General features: G+C 44.2%; 1 protein-coding gene and 1 pseudogene across 1 annotated transcript in view; one reads left to right on the forward strand and one right to left on the reverse strand.

The window, feature by feature from the left end:
* The window catches only part of Fam110b (family with sequence similarity 110 member B), a 134,214-nt gene that overhangs the window by 78,585 nt on the left and 38,706 nt on the right, over positions 1–16,923 (reverse strand). The gene's annotated exons all lie outside the window — the stretch shown is intronic.
* On the forward strand, positions 13,135–13,259 carry LOC116890572 (annotated as a pseudogene).

The raw sequence follows: 16,923 nt of genomic DNA on the forward strand, positions 1-16,923 counted from the left end.
CTCTCCAGGGCCTCTGACCAACGATCCCCTTCCATTTCTTTACTTATGTCAATAGCTTGTATTTCAGGCTGTAACAGAAAAGGGAGATGCCTGAAGGAGTCCATGAGTTTACTCAAGGCCTAAAAATTTGGAGAACCCTGTAGGCTACCCACTGACTACATAGCAGGAGCTCCAGCTAAGTGTTGTCATGGTAGTGAATTTGCTTTTCACACTGGTGTACATAAATCAAGCAGTAATTAGATTTTGAAGTACTGAACAAGATCGGTCTGTCAACCTCTTCCACCAGGCACAGGCAGGGAAGACAAGCAGCCCATTTCCATTGAGAGCACAAGTGTCTTTGTATTGAGCGTTGTATTCAACCTTAGTCCTACAGTGCAGGACCAGAGAGAGGCACAGTAAGTCACAGAGTTGAAGAATTCATACAATGTGGCAATAAGAGTGGGGATGGGATGGACAGAAGGCTGGGGGAGGGGACCTGACACGGGCACAAGGGAACATGACAACAAAGGGTCACAACAGTTCAAAGAGTACAGTGGTCTGAAAACGAAGCAGTTTATAAGAATAGAAATGTTGCAATCTTCACAAATGCAGACATAAGACATACACATGACACACATACAGAAGAAGCAGAGTAAAATAAGCAACCATATGATAAGCAACCACAGAAAATCTAACTTTAGGACATAATATGTCATCTTGGACGATTCATACAGGAGGCTGAAACACATAAACATATACATAAAATACACCCTCAGGAGGATTTTGGTTTAAATATTATCAAGTTCTTGAAGTGAAATCTAACTTTTTAAACTTTTTGAGGTAATAGTTATTAAACCTAGGGTCATGTACATACATAGGCAAACACTCTAACTCTAAACTATATCCCTAACCCTCTTCTTACTTTTTATTTGAGATTAGTTCTCATTAAGTTGTCTTTGAACTTGCTCTGTTGCCCAAGCTGGTCTTAATTTGCAATTCTCTTGTGTCCACCTTCCTAGGAGGTAAGATTACGGACCTTCATTATTAGACCTAGCAAAATATCCATGTACCCTTAATCTTATCTGATGATTTTTGTTTTATTTTTTGGTTCCTCCAAGTTATTAAAATTTTAAAAACTGGAGAAATAATAAAGGCAATATACAGCAAGCCAATAGCCATCATCAAACTAACAGGAGAGAAATGTCAAACAATACCACTAAAATCAGGGACAAAACAAGGCTGCCAGTTCTCCCCCTATCTATTCAATATAGGACTTGAAGTTCTAGCCAGAGCAATTAGGCAACAAAAGGAGATTAAAGGATACAAATTGCAAAGGGGAGAAAGTCAAGATACTATTTGCAGATGATATGATAGTATATGTATTCTATGGTGACCCCAAAAAAAAATTCATGAGAGAACTCCTACAGCTGATAAACAACTTCAGCAAAGTGACTGGATAAGAATTAAACAAATCAGTAGCTTTCCTCTACTCAAAGGATAAACTAGCTAAGAAAGAAATTAGAGAAAGGACACCCTTCCCAATAGTCACAAATAATATGAAACATCTTGGTGTGATGCAAACCACTGAAATGAAAGATCTGTATGACAAGAACGTTAGGTGTTTGAACAATGAAACCAAAGAAGACCTCAGAGGATGGAAAGATCTCCCATGCTCATGGATGGTAGGATTAACATAGTATAAAATGGCCATCTTGCCCAAAACCATCTACAGATTCAATGCAATCCCCATCAAAATTCCAACTCAATTCTTCAGAGTTAGAAAAATTCTCAAATTTATCTAGAATAACAAAAACCCCAGGATATCAAAAACCATTCTCAACAATAAGAGAACTTCTGGGGCAATCAGCACCCCTGACCTCAAGCTATACTATAGAACAATAGTGATAAAAACCACATGGTATTGGTACAGAGGCAGACAGGTAGATCAATGGAATAGGATTGAAGACCCAGAAATGAACCCACACACCTATGGTCACGTGATCTTTGACAAAGGAGCCTAAACCCTCTAGTGGACAAAAGACAGCATTTTCAACAAATGGTGCTGGTTCAACTGGAGGCCGGCAAGTAGAAGAGTGCAAATTGACACCCTCCCCCCTTTTAAAGATTTACTTATTTATTTATTTTATGTATAAGTACACTGTAGTTGTCTTCAGATATACCAGAAGAGGGCATCAGATCTCATTACAGATGATTGTGAGCCACCATGTGGCTGCTGGGATTTGAACTCAGGACCTCTGGAAGAGCAGTCAGTGTTCTTAACTACTGAGCCACCTCTCCAGCACATTCTTATCTCCCTGAACAAAGCTCAAGTGCAAGTGGGTCAAGGACCTCCACATAAAACCAGGTATGATGAATCTAATAGAAGAGAAAGTGGGCAAGAACTTCAAACACATTAGCACCAGGGAAATTTTCCTCAATAGAACACCAATGGCTTATGCTCTAAGACCAAGAACTGACAAATGGAACCTCATAAAACTGAAAAGCTTCTGTCAGGCAAAGGACACTGTCAATAGTTCAAAGTGGTAACCAACAGATTGGGAAAAGATCTTTACGAATCCTACACCCGATAGAGGGCTAAAATCCAAAATATACAAAGAATTCAAGAAGTTAGACTCCAAAGAATCAAATAACCCTATTAAAAATGGGATACAGAGCTAAACAGAGAATTCTCAACTGAGGAATCTCAAATGGCTGGGAATCATTTAAAGAAATGTTCACATCCTTAGTCATTAGGGAAATGAAAATCAAAACAATCCTGAGATTCTACCTCACACCAGTCAGAGTAGCTAAGATCAAGAACTCAGGTGACAGCAGATACTGGCAAGGATGTGGAGAAAGGGAAACACTCTTCCATTGTTGGTGGGATTGCAAGCTGGTACAACCACTCTGGAAACCAGTTCTTCAGGAAATTGGATATAATTCTACCTGAGGCCCCAGCTATGCCACTCCTGGACATATACCCAAAAGATGGTCCAACATATAACAAGGAAACATGCTTCACTGTGTTCATAGCAGCCTTATTTATAATAGCCAGAAGCTGGAAAGAACCCAGATGTCCCACAACAGAGGAATGGATACAAAAATGTGGTACATTTACATAATGGAGTACTACACAGTTATCAAAAACAAGGACTTCATGAAATTCACAGGCAAATGGATGGAACTAGAAAATAATCATCCTGAGTAAGGTAACCCAGTCAGTCACAAAAGAGCACACATGATATGTACTCACTGACAAGTGGATATTAGCCAAAATAAAGTTCAGAATTCTCATAGTAGAATTCACAGATCATATGAAACTCAAGAAGAAAGGTCTCACCAAAGTATGATGCTACAATAGTCCACAGTAGGGGAAGATAATAGTCTCTGGGAAGCAGAAGGAGAGAAGGGTCTGAAAAGGAGAGAGGAAGTTGAAGGGGAAAAGGAGCAGTTCAGATATGGGAGGAGATGAGGGTGAAGTACAGAGGGTCAGGAATTTGGCAGCAAGTATGTAGCAGGAGGAGAGGGGGAACTGGGGATAGCCACTAGAAAGTCTCATAGGCCAGGGACCCAAGAGATTCCCAGGACCCAACAGGGAGGACTTTAGCCAAATACCGAACCAAGGAGAGATAGAACCTGTAGAGACCATATATAGTGGATAGGCAGGGCCTCCAGTTGAAGGATGGGGCTACCCGCCCACCTCAAAAATATTAATCCAAAATTCCTCCTGTCAAAAGAAAATGCAGGGACAAAGAGTGGAGCAGAAACTGAAGGAAAGGCCATTCAGAGACTGCCTTACCTAGGGATCAATCCCATCTGCTGACACCAAAATCAGACACTATTGCTGATACCAAGAAGTGCTTACTGACAGGAGCCCTGTATATCTGTCCCCTGAGAGGCTCTGCCAGAGTTGGACCAATACAGATGCAGATGTACACAGTCAAACATTGGACTGAGCACGAAGACCTCAATGGGGAAGTTTGGGCAAGGCCTATAGGAGCTGAAGGAATTTGCAACCCCATAGGAAGAACAACAATATTGACCAACCAGACCCACAAAGCACCGAGGGACTAAACCACCAACCAAAGAGTACACAATGGGTACCCATGGCTCCAGCTGCAGATGTAGCAGAGGATTGCCTTATCTGGCATCACGGGGAGGGGAGCCCCTTGGTCCTGTGGAGGCTCGATAACCCAGGATAGGGGAACGCTAGGCCACTGAGGCAGGAGTGGGAGGCAGGTGGGGGAGCACCCTCATAGAAGTAGAGGGAGGGAGGAGGGGATGGGGGCTTATGGAGGGGAAACTGGGAAGGGGGATAACATTTGAAATGTAAATAAATAAAATAACCAATAAAAAAGACAATATATTTACTGATATAAATAAGTAAATTCATTATTGATTTTATAAAAAACAAAGAAATCAATATCAATGAAGTATTATTTCAAACCACTGACCATCTTCTACTTAGAACTCACCCTTGGGAATTTTAAAAGCTTAAACACAAATTATTCCAAAATTATTTTATGAAAGCTTCAGATTTGAAAAAGTTGTATGTTATGGCCCAAGGATAAGAACACTTTTCATCAACACATTAAATGTTTCAGGTCATTAAAATATAAAACCAGCCCCATTTAAGGCCTAAATAAATGATCATATCTGCATGTTAATTTTACCTATACCGCAGATGTGGATTTGTCCTAAAGACCATACATAGCTTGCCAACCAGTAATGTAGATGAGAGTAAAACATTATCATATAGACTTCAGCCTCTGGTACACATTGAAAACTGAAACTTCAGAGAAAGGAAACAAAACAGAAACAAGCATCTGTCTGCATGTAAATGTACATTAGACCAGGAAGTTTCAGATCGTTGCTAACTTTCACCATGCAGCAGGAGATTTATAGTGTCTATCTTCCCCCACACAAAGCCTGTGAATGGGTGCTAATGTGGCTCACAGCCTGAGACACTGCATACCCTGCCTGTGGTTCAAAGTTTCATAAAGAGTGTCACTTGCAGAAGAATGGCTTATCTGCCTGGAGTAAACTTCCAACAGGCCCAGTGCTCACTGAAAAGAAGAAAATTCAGATCTCTTACTTATGAGACCAATTCTCTTTAACCTCAGGAGGGCTTTGAAAATACCATGCTTTGTAAAACACATAAAATAATATGGGGACCAGAGGAAAAATAGGGCACATCCCAGTGGCACAACAGGGGCAGGGGATGCTCACAAGCAGAAGAAAAAAGCAGTCAAAACACAGTGCTTACACCAGGAACAGCACCTGCCACACACATAACCAGCACACACAACAGGCGGACCTACCCGAAGCAAGGGCCCTTAGAGCTCTGCCGTCCACTCTCTTCAGAGTACCACACCTTACAGTGCAGTACGCATGTATCCCAATCTTGTTCCACCAGCCTTATCAGAAATTAAAATAAAACAGCTTTGTTTTTCTCCCATAGTCTTGGGTTCATCTCACTGTCAAACGGCTCACGGGGACGAACTCTGTCACTTTCTCCCGTTGGAGACCTGGCTTTCAGGGCAAGGCTTGACAGAGCAAGCTCTCAATGGATGCTGCTGGGATCATGTGTGTCAGACACCAGGCGTCTTTTCCACACGGCTTTGGGACCTAACATGGCTCTCTTCTGGATCAGGAGACTGCTGTGCCCACTTCCCTGCCTCGAAACTTTTGCTTAGTATAAAAGATGACAGTAAATGTTGGCCTTCCCATGGCAACACAGCAAAAGAGATCTATTTTCACTTCACGGTCCCCTGTGAACATGGAACATTTTAGCCAACTATGTGGTGAGCATTCTACATTGAGTATTTGTTAGCCAGCGTTTTACTCTTACATAAAAACAGATGTCTCTACTCTCAGGTTCCCAGGCCCCAGATAATTTTTTGCTGTATGTTTTAAATTAAAAATTTATTTAAACAGGAGAAAGAGCAGGAAGCGAAAATCCAAACTTCCTTTGAATACACATTTCAGGAGAATCACAGGACTGTGATCAGGTGCATGTTTCCAACAGAGAGGCATGGGTGTCAAAAACAATGCCCAGCCTGTCACCACAGTAAACGACACCAGGGGACCATCCGTTACATCATTTAAAGCAGTGCCACTTTTCTGCAACAGGTAGGGAACAGGGTAAGGACAGACACCATTAGCATGAAATACAACTCCTTGTAAAATACGCATTAGGCATCTATGGAGTCATACATCTCTGGCTGATAACTTCTATGAGGTGATTTCAAAATGTAAATATGAGTAAAGCAATACCCAGGAGCCTACGTGGGAGTTCAGGAAGAAATTCACCCCAGGTTGCCTAAAATCGCACCCAGAAATCCTGTCCTGTGTTCTCTGATGAGTAGGTCAAATACTCCCCCACAGCAGGGTCTCTGGAAAGGGCAGACTCCTTACTATGTCGTCTTCTTTCTTCTTCTTTTTTTTTTTTTCCGGAGCTAGGGACTGAACCCAGGGCCTTGCGCTTGCTAGGCAAGCGCTCTACCACTGAGCTAAATCCCCAACCCTGTTGTCTTCTTTCTTATTAGCACTGCTAATAACAAAGAGTACATTTGAAATTGTCCTTGTCAGCGATGTAAGCACATTTCCTTCTAAATTCATGGCTATGTGCTGCTTTTGGCCCCCATTTACCCACACCAGTGCCTATACCAAATCAGTGTTTGCCAAGTCTTTCTTTGATCACCAACTCAGGCTGGCTCCCCATAGCCCATCTTGACACATTCGCCGTTCTCCTTGGGATGGGTTCTCCCTGTTCACAATAAACCCAGGCTAAGCCTTTCATCTGCTCCAGTTTGAGTTTGATGTTAAATGTATGGCTGTATGTTTGACTCCAGGCCTCATCTCCTTACGCAGGAATGAGAATTGTAAGTTCAAGTCTCCCCGGTCCTGATAAGTAACAATAATGACATACAGGAAGTACAACTTTTCTCTCCCAAAGAAAAACAGTGAGCTTAGGAAGAAAGAATAACCATTCACAGTAGCGGGCAGCATGGTTAAAGTGGACCGTTATGATGGTTTAGTGGTTGACGATCATGTCAGCAGGGGACCCAATACCTCTGCAGTCATAGTGGTGTGGTAGCACGGTATAGTGGTGTGTTTGTGGTACAGTGCTCGTTGTATGAAAACAATACAAACACTGCTGGGTTGGGTGCTATTCTTAATTAGAAATGACTGTTGCTGGCATATGCACTTTCCTTGCCAATACTGGGATTAAACCTAGGGGCTTTCACATGCTAGGCAATTTTTCTAATATTGAACCACATTTCAGACTTTTAAAACAGTCTTTTAACTTATTAATTAGAGAGAAGGTCTCAGTAGCTTACCCAGGCCAATGCCTAAGGTGTGATCATCCTTCAGGAATAACTAGGCTCCAAAGATATATTATGCTATTGGTCGTTATGGTTGACTTCTACAGATTTCTTTATTATATCCTTAATATATAGCCTCAAAAAACAAACTACAAAACCATCTGTTGTGTTATTCTAGAAGTAGCCTCACCCACTGCTGACTGTGTCACCTGACTGCATCGCAAGGTCCTCACTGTGACTGCCACCATCACCATTTCCCTCTCAGAAATGTACTACACGATGCAGACAGAATTACCCACGACAAACTTCTTAGGACAAGTGAAGCATGACTCCTTGAGCACTGGAGTCAATCTGGCCGTTCCCAAGCACTTAGCTGAGCTTTCTGGAAAGGCAGAATTCTTAAGAGATCCTATGTGTTCCCACTCTCCCGTGTTCACCTGAAAAATGCCCTGAAGTGGTAGCTACCAGGATTTACATTGCACGCTGGTCTGCAGAGTAGGAGACAAGACAGCCCAGGCCAATATGACAAGCTTTAAAACAGTTCTATCTGGTTGGTGACATAGAAGGAAGCACAGAAATCTGAGTTCCGCAGAGGAACGGACAAGGGATCTGTTGCTGGCTCTAGTGCTCCCGAGAAGGTCTCCCTGACTGACTGGCAAGTAGCTTCAGGTAGAAACTGAAAACAGTCTCCACTTGGCAGGCATGAATGGGAGCCAGGGCCCTGTCTCCAAGCTGAGCTTGGTCAGACTCATCCCCAGGGCCTCGCCGGAGAACATGGCTGTGCAGTGCTAACACTGTCAAATCTTGGCAAAGGACCTAGCTGGCCTGTGGCGGGCTCTGGTCCTCAGAACTGGGTGCTGTTTGTGGAGTTTAGGGTTAAAGAGGAGTAGAGCACTAATGTGCTTCCCTGTGTTCACAGAGAAATAACACCATCCCCTATGCATTGGAAACACTGCTAACTGTCGCCAGCCACAGAGCTGAGCAGTCAGCCAATGACAGAAGAGTAGTATCAGTGGTTATAAGGAGGCGACTCCCCTCCCTGCAAAACATCGTGATCTCAGGAGCAGAGAGACAGCTCTGAAATGCAGTGATGGCTTTTGTCCCCTGACCTACGTTTTCACAGGGATAGTAGGAGAGACAGTTATGGACAGGCTGTTTCTCTCAAGTGTTCAAATAGGAATCAGGCCTTTTGCGATATTGTAGTAATGTTATTATCAATGACAGAAACAAAAGCAAGGAGCTTATTATAAGAAAGCCAGGGGCAGAGAGTGTTTTGTCCATTACTTTTCATCAGATAAATATTAACTACTAAAATACAAATAGCGTGTGAGTGAATTCCTGTTACTTCGATTTGGACACTTGTTCTGTCTACTCTGTGGCAGATGTTACACAGCACAGGTAAATCAACCCTTGCTCTCTAACAGCCACAGCCTGTGAAGGAGGGGTGGGAGAAAGCTGAAGTAACATAAAGCACTACCAGGAACCGCGTTTTTAGAAATGAGTAAAACGATGAATTTTATATTATTTTTAAGGAGGGCTGGAGTTTGAGGCTAATGTAAAGTCTGTGATTAAAAACATACAGTTTTGGGGTGAAGCAGATCAGATCACTGGGATCCCCCCTTCCAAGCACCACCATGATGGGAACAATGATAATTCTTTTTCCCTAACATAATGAGCACCACGCGTGTGCCCCACGGAGCCTGCCCTAAAGGAACACCTGAGTCTTCTATTTTTATCCTCACAATATGAGCAGATGATTTTCCTAAAAAATGTTTTTGCAGATGCTTTTAGATGAGCTTAATTAGACAAAACCACTGTAAAGCACCATGGGCTGGACACGAAACTGGCAGTCAAGTTTTTATAATGCTGAACGGTGTGTAAGCAGCCTAGTGTCCGAAGACGTCTAAGGAGATCTGGCCCTGGTTTTCTCCAGCACACAGAGTCCAGGGAATGAGAAAGTATATGCTATCAAACTAAGTGTGGATCAGTTAATATTCTGAGAAGAGATACAGTAGCAAGGAAAACTGTGATGATGCTGTCAGGGGTTGGACTCCCACCACAGCATCCCGATTTCACTAGCAGATCACACTCTTGATCATGGACTCAGCTATCACTTTGCAGGCTGCAGAGCACGCTTCCTAGGTGCAGCCCTCACCATTCCTACGGCACAGACCATCTTGTCAATCAGTGTCACGCCACTGATTCTTAACAGTAATTCATTAACAGATGACTAAGCTTCAACTTTTAACTACTGAAAGCACCTTAAAGAGTTTTAATTTTAGTCGCTATTGTCGGAAACAAAGCAGAATGAATCCTACATTGCCTCTTTATACAGAATGTGTTTGTTTACTTGAGCAGTAGTTTGAGGGCTCCATTTCCATCCATGCATAAAGTCTTCTGCCAGTTCTAGAATATTAGCCACATCCAGCACTTTGTTAGAGTGTGCCTGAGTCCCTAATGCAGAAGTCACATAGCTAGAAAGGCGATATATTAAAGTGTGAGAGGACAGGGTTAGCACCTCTAGGTAAAGATAAGCAAATGATATGAAAGGGAACATGGGAAAATCAGAGAGGGTTTTAATTATGGGAAGGGGAGGAAGGAGAGCAATACAGGAGAGGAGGAAGGGAGAAAGTAACAATAAGGATATCTAAATAGTCATGAAGAATCATATTTTTATTTACCCTAATTGCATATATTACAGATAAGTATGTGTGTACATATACATGTTTAAATGAAGTTATCCCACTTGGGCTGATAATGGTCCCTCCAAGAACCATTGACTCTCTAACAAAGTTGATTCCAGGCATAAGAAAGCCCCGTTTAAGATGTTAGTCAGGGGAATCCAAGGGGCCCTCAAAACAATCTAGGCTGCTGCTGCTGTCCTACATTGCCACTGTGACATGGAGGGTGTCTACTGCGGAACACACACATCCTCTGGACACAGGACTCAGACAACTCAAGCTCCATCTTGATTTAGAGCCTTCTTCCTGAGGGTGAGCTTCCAGAGTTCTAGTGGGTATGAACCCTGCCAAGGAAGGGAAGCAACTGCTGGACCCAACGGTAGCACCCATGGACCACTAGGATAACCACCATGGCATGAGAATCCTAAGAGGGCAGTGGTGACTCAAATCTCGGTGGTAACAACCAGATCTCTAATTGAACTCAAGATTCACTCAACAGGAAGGGATCCATGTTTAGTACAGAAAATCCAGCCAAATACCCAAGGTTAATAATAAGGTCATAGATCTTAGAGGAGAAGCCGCAACCACCCCTTTACTAAGCCAAGAATATTTCTAACTTCATTTTAAATATCCAGCAATGAGTGTAGCTTAAACATTCATCAAGAAACTTCTCTTTGCAACAGAGACCAGAAGAGAAAACAAAAACTGATCAAAATACAGAGATGACGAGCTCCTCAGGAGCCAAGTCTCAATGGACATACCTACCATACAATTCCTGCCCCTGACACGCAGAGGTCATTACAGGATGGGGGAGGGGTGGAGCAGAAAGACAGGAAGAGCCAGGGGAAATCTGCTGTTAGGTTGTGTCCCCTAGAAATGATAGGGAAGTGTCAGCCATGATACCTGAACAATAATATAGGTGCTTGAACCAAAAGGACCAATCGAAATGCTACTGTGGAAGAGCGAAATCTCGCTGGGCCTCACCCCTAGACAAAGAACTACAGGCAATTAAGGAATGCTGAGAGCATCATTATTCCCCAGGAATGAGCCCTCAACTGGCTATCCAGTACCAAGTCCTCAGTCTCGAGATCATATACATACACATATACATATACATATGCATATACACAAGCAATACTAAATGTTTCAGCAGGTATTACTTAATACCTTTGTGTGTGTGTGTGTGTGTGTGTGTGTGTGTGTGTGTGTGTGTGTGTGTGTTCACTTGAGATGCAATTAGAAAAAAGAATCCATGACTTTAAGAGAAAGCAAGCAGGAGACATTGGGCTCATTGGAGTGAGGAAGGTAATGGGAAGAAACCATGCAATTATATTTTAATTTAAATTATGTAAAGGCTAATGGTCTCCAGAAAAAAAAATGAATCAATGATTTATTTCCAAACAGTGGTGAAGGTTCCTGATAGAGAAGGCCACCCTTACTAGGCTTCATCTGGAAGGCAAAGTCCAGATGCCTGAGGGCTCTAACTCCTGCTGGAGCACCAGGACAGCTGAGTGCACAGATGTGGCTAGCACTTGGGCTAGCTCTTCCTGTTGCTTCCCCTTATAAGGAGAGGCATACTGGTGGACAGATATCCCCAGGTTATGTAATCAGCCACCGACAAAACTCCAGTCCTAGCAGGGTGCAACTGTCCCAAGGCTCTTACACCCTGCCGCCAGAGCGCCTGTTTCCATTCATGTTATTTGAATGGCAGCCAGTCACCAGGATACAGCATTTCTACCCTGAGAACTACATCCTTCTCTGAAGTATAATCGGTGTTTAGATCCTAAGATCGCTATGGGCAGGAATGTTAGAACAAGATGCAAACCCACCCCAGCTGTAAAGGTCCAGGCCGGTCGGAAATATGAGACGAACAGCTAAGAATCAGAAACTGACCTGGCATATTAATTAGCTTTTCTTTATCTATTTTCAACTTATTTTGATGTAGATTTGGGTTTTAGATATAAAGATCACACGTTAAAAAATTGCAAAAATGGATTATATATAGATGTATAGTACTTCCAGCATGAGGCACACTGATGTATACTGTGCTAGGCAATTGCAATCCTGGCATGAAAAGCTGGCATGTGGGTGTGCGTGTGGCACCAGAATGGATGATCAACCACTTAGTTCTCTACTCTTAAAAATACTCTTTATTACACTCGCTTGTTTGTTTGGGACGCCGTGCGCACGCATGCGCAGATCCATATGTGGATGTCAGAGGAGATTCTGGGAATTCTGGGGGTTGAACTCAGGTTGGCTGGCAAGGAGGTGAGTGCCTTTTTGTATTGAGCTGACTGCCAGTCCTAGTTCCCCACGTGTAAGCAGCCGGATAAGAGGATCCCACTGGGCAAAATAAAAACAGTCTTAGTAAAGGCGTCCAGGGAAACTAAGGGTCGGACTCTGTGAAACTATGCGCACAAGAATCAACCAGGGAACAAACGGCCCCTGCGGGTGCTGCTGCTGTGTGTGGAGCCCTCCCTCTCTACTGCTGCAGCTTCCCAAAACTGCACGTGCTTTGTTGCAAATTAATTTACAGTTGCAATTTTAGAACTCGCTCATCAGAAATGCAATCAGTGCAATTCACTGAACAAGACACGTGGAAGCAAGGAGTACACAGGAGAACTTGATGCCGTGGTCCTCCCCTCGCTGTTCCTTCCTTAGTGGGTAGATATGAAGTAGGGCCAGAGGAGTCGGGAAGGTAGTCCGCTGCACATTTCATAAGACAGACCAGCTGACTTTCGACTCCGAGCACTGCTTCCTGGCAGACAGCAGAACCAAATCCCATAGCTGAAAGCGAGAGAGGGAAGGACGCAGGCAACATGCTTTGATTGGGCGGAGTCCTTACGTAGTACATGTTTAATACCACAAAATGAGGCTGACCCAAGCTTTTCTCTGCCAACCGATGTAGCACCAAACAATGTCACAAGTTGGTCACATGTGGTGGTCACTATTATGAGTGGACTTCATCCAGAGGAATGCCCTTACTGTCTTAACTAACTGGAAACAAGACTCTTCACCTACTCTGATTGTCTCTGACTGGGGCTGATCCCAAATAGGCAGAATACAGAAAACAAGGACGATCACCAACCATCATCCATTAGTCATACCAAACACTGATCATCCCTAACCATAAAAATGAGGTAGTTACTGCTTCTTAGGGGCACAGCAGGTGTGGCTACTGTGTCACATGTGAACTAGGTGGCAGATAGAGGTTATGTCTAGATTCAGTGTTTGGACCAGCGAACAACTGAATGATTAGTAGCCTAACTTTCCTGAAAAGAGTGAACTTGAAACACCCACTATTCTGGCAGAAGAATGCCCAGCCCGGGAGCTTCCCTGAGATGACTAACAGTCTGGTATTGTGCAGACCCAAATGGGTTCCCAGGGTGGGAAGTAGGCTGGATACTAAAACCCTGTCTGTAACTGCAATCCCTGAACAGATATGAGCTGAGACAGAGGACCCTCATTTAGGGTCACTTTGACAGGCCCAGGTGAGGAATGACAACCACCACATGAGTACCATGGAGTTAGCCAGACAGGGAGTTGGCCAGAGATGACCACCGGTCTGTCGTTGAAAGACCTAGGGGAGCAGATCATGCTTAAGATGGACATGGCCTGGTGCCACAATGCCTACTCCCATAATGACTGGGACATAGCACTCCTCAGACCACTCCAGAGCTGACCCTAAATGCTCAGAGGCCTCCGGCACCAGAAGAGCAAGAGCAAGTGAGAGGTACAGAGATGGAACAGAAAGGGAAACAGAGGAATGTGTGCACAAGTAAGAGTGCACCACTGGAGACTCGAGGGTAGTGAGGAAGCACATGATATGAGTAGCCAGCAACGGCACTTGGGACCATGGTGGGGTCCTGGTCTGTGTTACCACTGAGGGCCACATATGTGTCTGTGGCCCCGTAGCAGCAGGGGTTTGGTATCACAAAAGACCATGCAAATGTTCTGCTGTGGACTGCTGCACAGGGCCAAGGTGCTGTTCGGAGCTGGCTCCGCCCCTTATCAGGGTTTCCAGGATGAGCCAGCCCTGGGGGTGTGACAGCAGGAGAGTTGACCACACCCCCAGCCAGCTGCAGTACTCCCGAGAGCAGACCGTGACCATTTCAGGAGTTGCTGGTGATCTGGACCTGAGGATATAAGGATGGGTGAGCTAGCCCTGCCATTTTTCTGTGCAGTGTTGTGACAAGGGAGAGATACCCTCCTCCCCTCTCTCTTCTCTTTCCTGTTCCCCACTTTTAGCAGTGGGAGAGGTGGACCTGAGAAAGCTGCCTCTGACCCTCACCAACCTCAGGAGAGCAGGCCCTGGACCTTGCCTGGGCAGTAGGGTAGAGCTGGCCCTGGTGGTCAGGGGAAGGGGAATAATGAACTGGTCCCAAGGGCATGAGAGTGGGAGAGCTGGCAGGCTGACTAGCTCAAATATTGATTAACCCTAGGTCCAGGTTTTTAAATTGGCCCACCGAACATCTACCCTACTGATGAAAGCTGGAATACATCAAAGAGGCCAGTTCTAGAGATCCAAAACCACAGGACCTCCTGACACAGGGCAACAGGATATCTGAGAGGAGTCCCAGTGAGGTTCCAATATTGATAGAGTAGCAGAAGCCAGAGGCCTCATTCCAGACAAAGAAGTCGTTATAATGAACATTTGCATCCAAAAAAATGTGGACAAAAGGCACACACTTTGACACAATACAGCTTCCATAATGAGACTTTCTATTGGAGGAGAGGTTGCGAGGGTGGTGGGTGGAGTGTAGTGGGGGCATTGAGTAGGACTGGAGTACATGATGTAAAATTCACACACAAAAAACAATAAAAAGTTGTTTAAAAATTTAAAAAATAGAGATGCGGGTGGAAGTAAAAAATACTGCATTTGTAAATGCATTGATCCATTTCTTGTATGTATGTTCACCGTTCACTCACGTGGTTAAGTTGCTGTGTTATGCCTAAGTCAGTAAGACAGCTTGGAGCCACTGGCCTGGGGTATAACGGGTCAGGTTAAGGCACTGAGATGGCGTAGAGGGACTGGCACGGGCTATAACAGGTCAGCCTTGGCTGGTAAGATGGCCATGGGCCAATAAAATGATCCAGGGGTATTTGCAGGATAGGTCAGACTGAGCTATTAGGTGAGCTCTTTCCTCAAATGAAATAAATTTCCCATTCCTAACTGTGTACTTCACAGGGTAAACAGCATTTATTGCTATAGTTTATTTCAATAATTTAGAATCATTTGTCAAGGTTTCTGAAGCAACAATAGCAAAGAAAGGGGAAAATCCTAAAGTTGATACTTTCTGCCTCATTAGAAATGGACAACACACACACACACAAACACAAAAACAAACACACACATACACACACACACACACACACACACACACACACACACACAAGACCAAGCAACCTTGGGAAGAGGCCACTGACTCAGGTTTCTCTGTGCTGACCACACTACGAATATCCTTAAATGAGCTGCTTAGAGAAGAGCTAAGTGCTTTTGCCATCTGCTTGCTACATGAGCAGTAGTTCAGGCTGCAGGTGAATTTGCTCTTGGCACAGAATTATTCCTGCCCACAATAATTTTTAAGAAAAGAAGAAAGAGGAGGCGGCTTACTAAGCAGATCTGCCTGGGTGTAGCATGCTGTGGAAGGTAAGATCTTTGAAGACGTGACCTTCAAAAAAGGCCAACTCACTGTGGGTCTTACAATCATAAAACATCATACCAGAAACAGCAAGAGAATGCCTGTGGTCCTTCCCACCATACGGAGGGGCCTGGTACTCAATACAATCTCATTCACAGGAGTAGTTTCTTAAATGGATTATTTGGTAGATGTCTTAAGATGAAATTTTAAGACCATGTTAACCATGTAGAATTCACAACAGTAAGAGATGTGTGTGTGTGTGTGTGTGTGTGTGTGTGTGTGTGTGTGTGTGTGTAAATATTCAAAAGTAAGGAGTAGAAAACAAAACTGGAGACAAAGGCTTTGATGACTCCGAGCATAGACCTGAAAAAGATTCAGGCCTGCATTAGCACTGCCTCTGTCAGCCAACAGCCACACTAGGACAAGTCGTGTCAGTCACACAGAGTCACATAGAGACCTACTCCATGGACACCACATTCTGGCTGTCAGACAGCTTTGCACTGTCAGCAGGACCCCAAACACAGACAGCTCTGGAAGAGAGATAGTTAGGATAAGGGAGGGCCAGAGAGGTGCATGTGCATGCCTGTGTACCAATCATGAGCCCAGGTCAGGTCAACCCCAGCCTGACCGTAAGCACACAGAGAAGTACTCAGAAGGCGCAACAAGGGGGCCACCTTTCCCTAGCTCACCCAGGTAACTTCTCTCGGAAATAACATGCAAAACGTGGGCCCATTCAATGCGAAGTTACAGCACAGGATAAGGACTCTGGCTGATTGGCTATGGGATTCTTAAAGCTGAGGGCCAAGTTGCTGTGGGTGCTGGGCACATCTCTGTTAAGTAGAGCCTCCCGAGCTAAGCATGAAGCCTCTCTCTCTCTGCGCAGCATGGGACAGGAGGTGGTGCTTCTAATGTGTGACTTGGTGCACCTGTCACTTTCACAACTGTTTAAGTTAGTGAAGAGTACCCATGCAAAGAACAAACAAAGAAAAAGGCATCGCCACCACATTCTTTTGACTGTGCTGGAAGGAGGCTACAGTCCCAAAGCTGTGAGTGCTACCGCCAACACCACCACCACCACCAACCACCACCAGGCTAGACGCACAGGTTTTCAAGCCCCTGTTGCTCACTGTGTCGACAGCCTGTGCTGAGTGCTAACTTAGGATATGAGCAACATGAGCACAGCGTAAGACAATATAGAACCTTCTGGAGTCATAAAACAAACCCAGTTTCCTCAGTCAGTGTTAAATATGGTCCTCTACGCCTTAAACAGTTCAAGACGTCAGGGGCATAAAA

This window comes from Rattus rattus, chromosome 1 (genome assembly GCF_011064425.1).
Source record: "Rattus rattus isolate New Zealand chromosome 1, Rrattus_CSIRO_v1, whole genome shotgun sequence".
In the NCBI taxonomy this organism is placed as follows: Eukaryota; Metazoa; Chordata; class Mammalia; order Rodentia; family Muridae; genus Rattus; species Rattus rattus.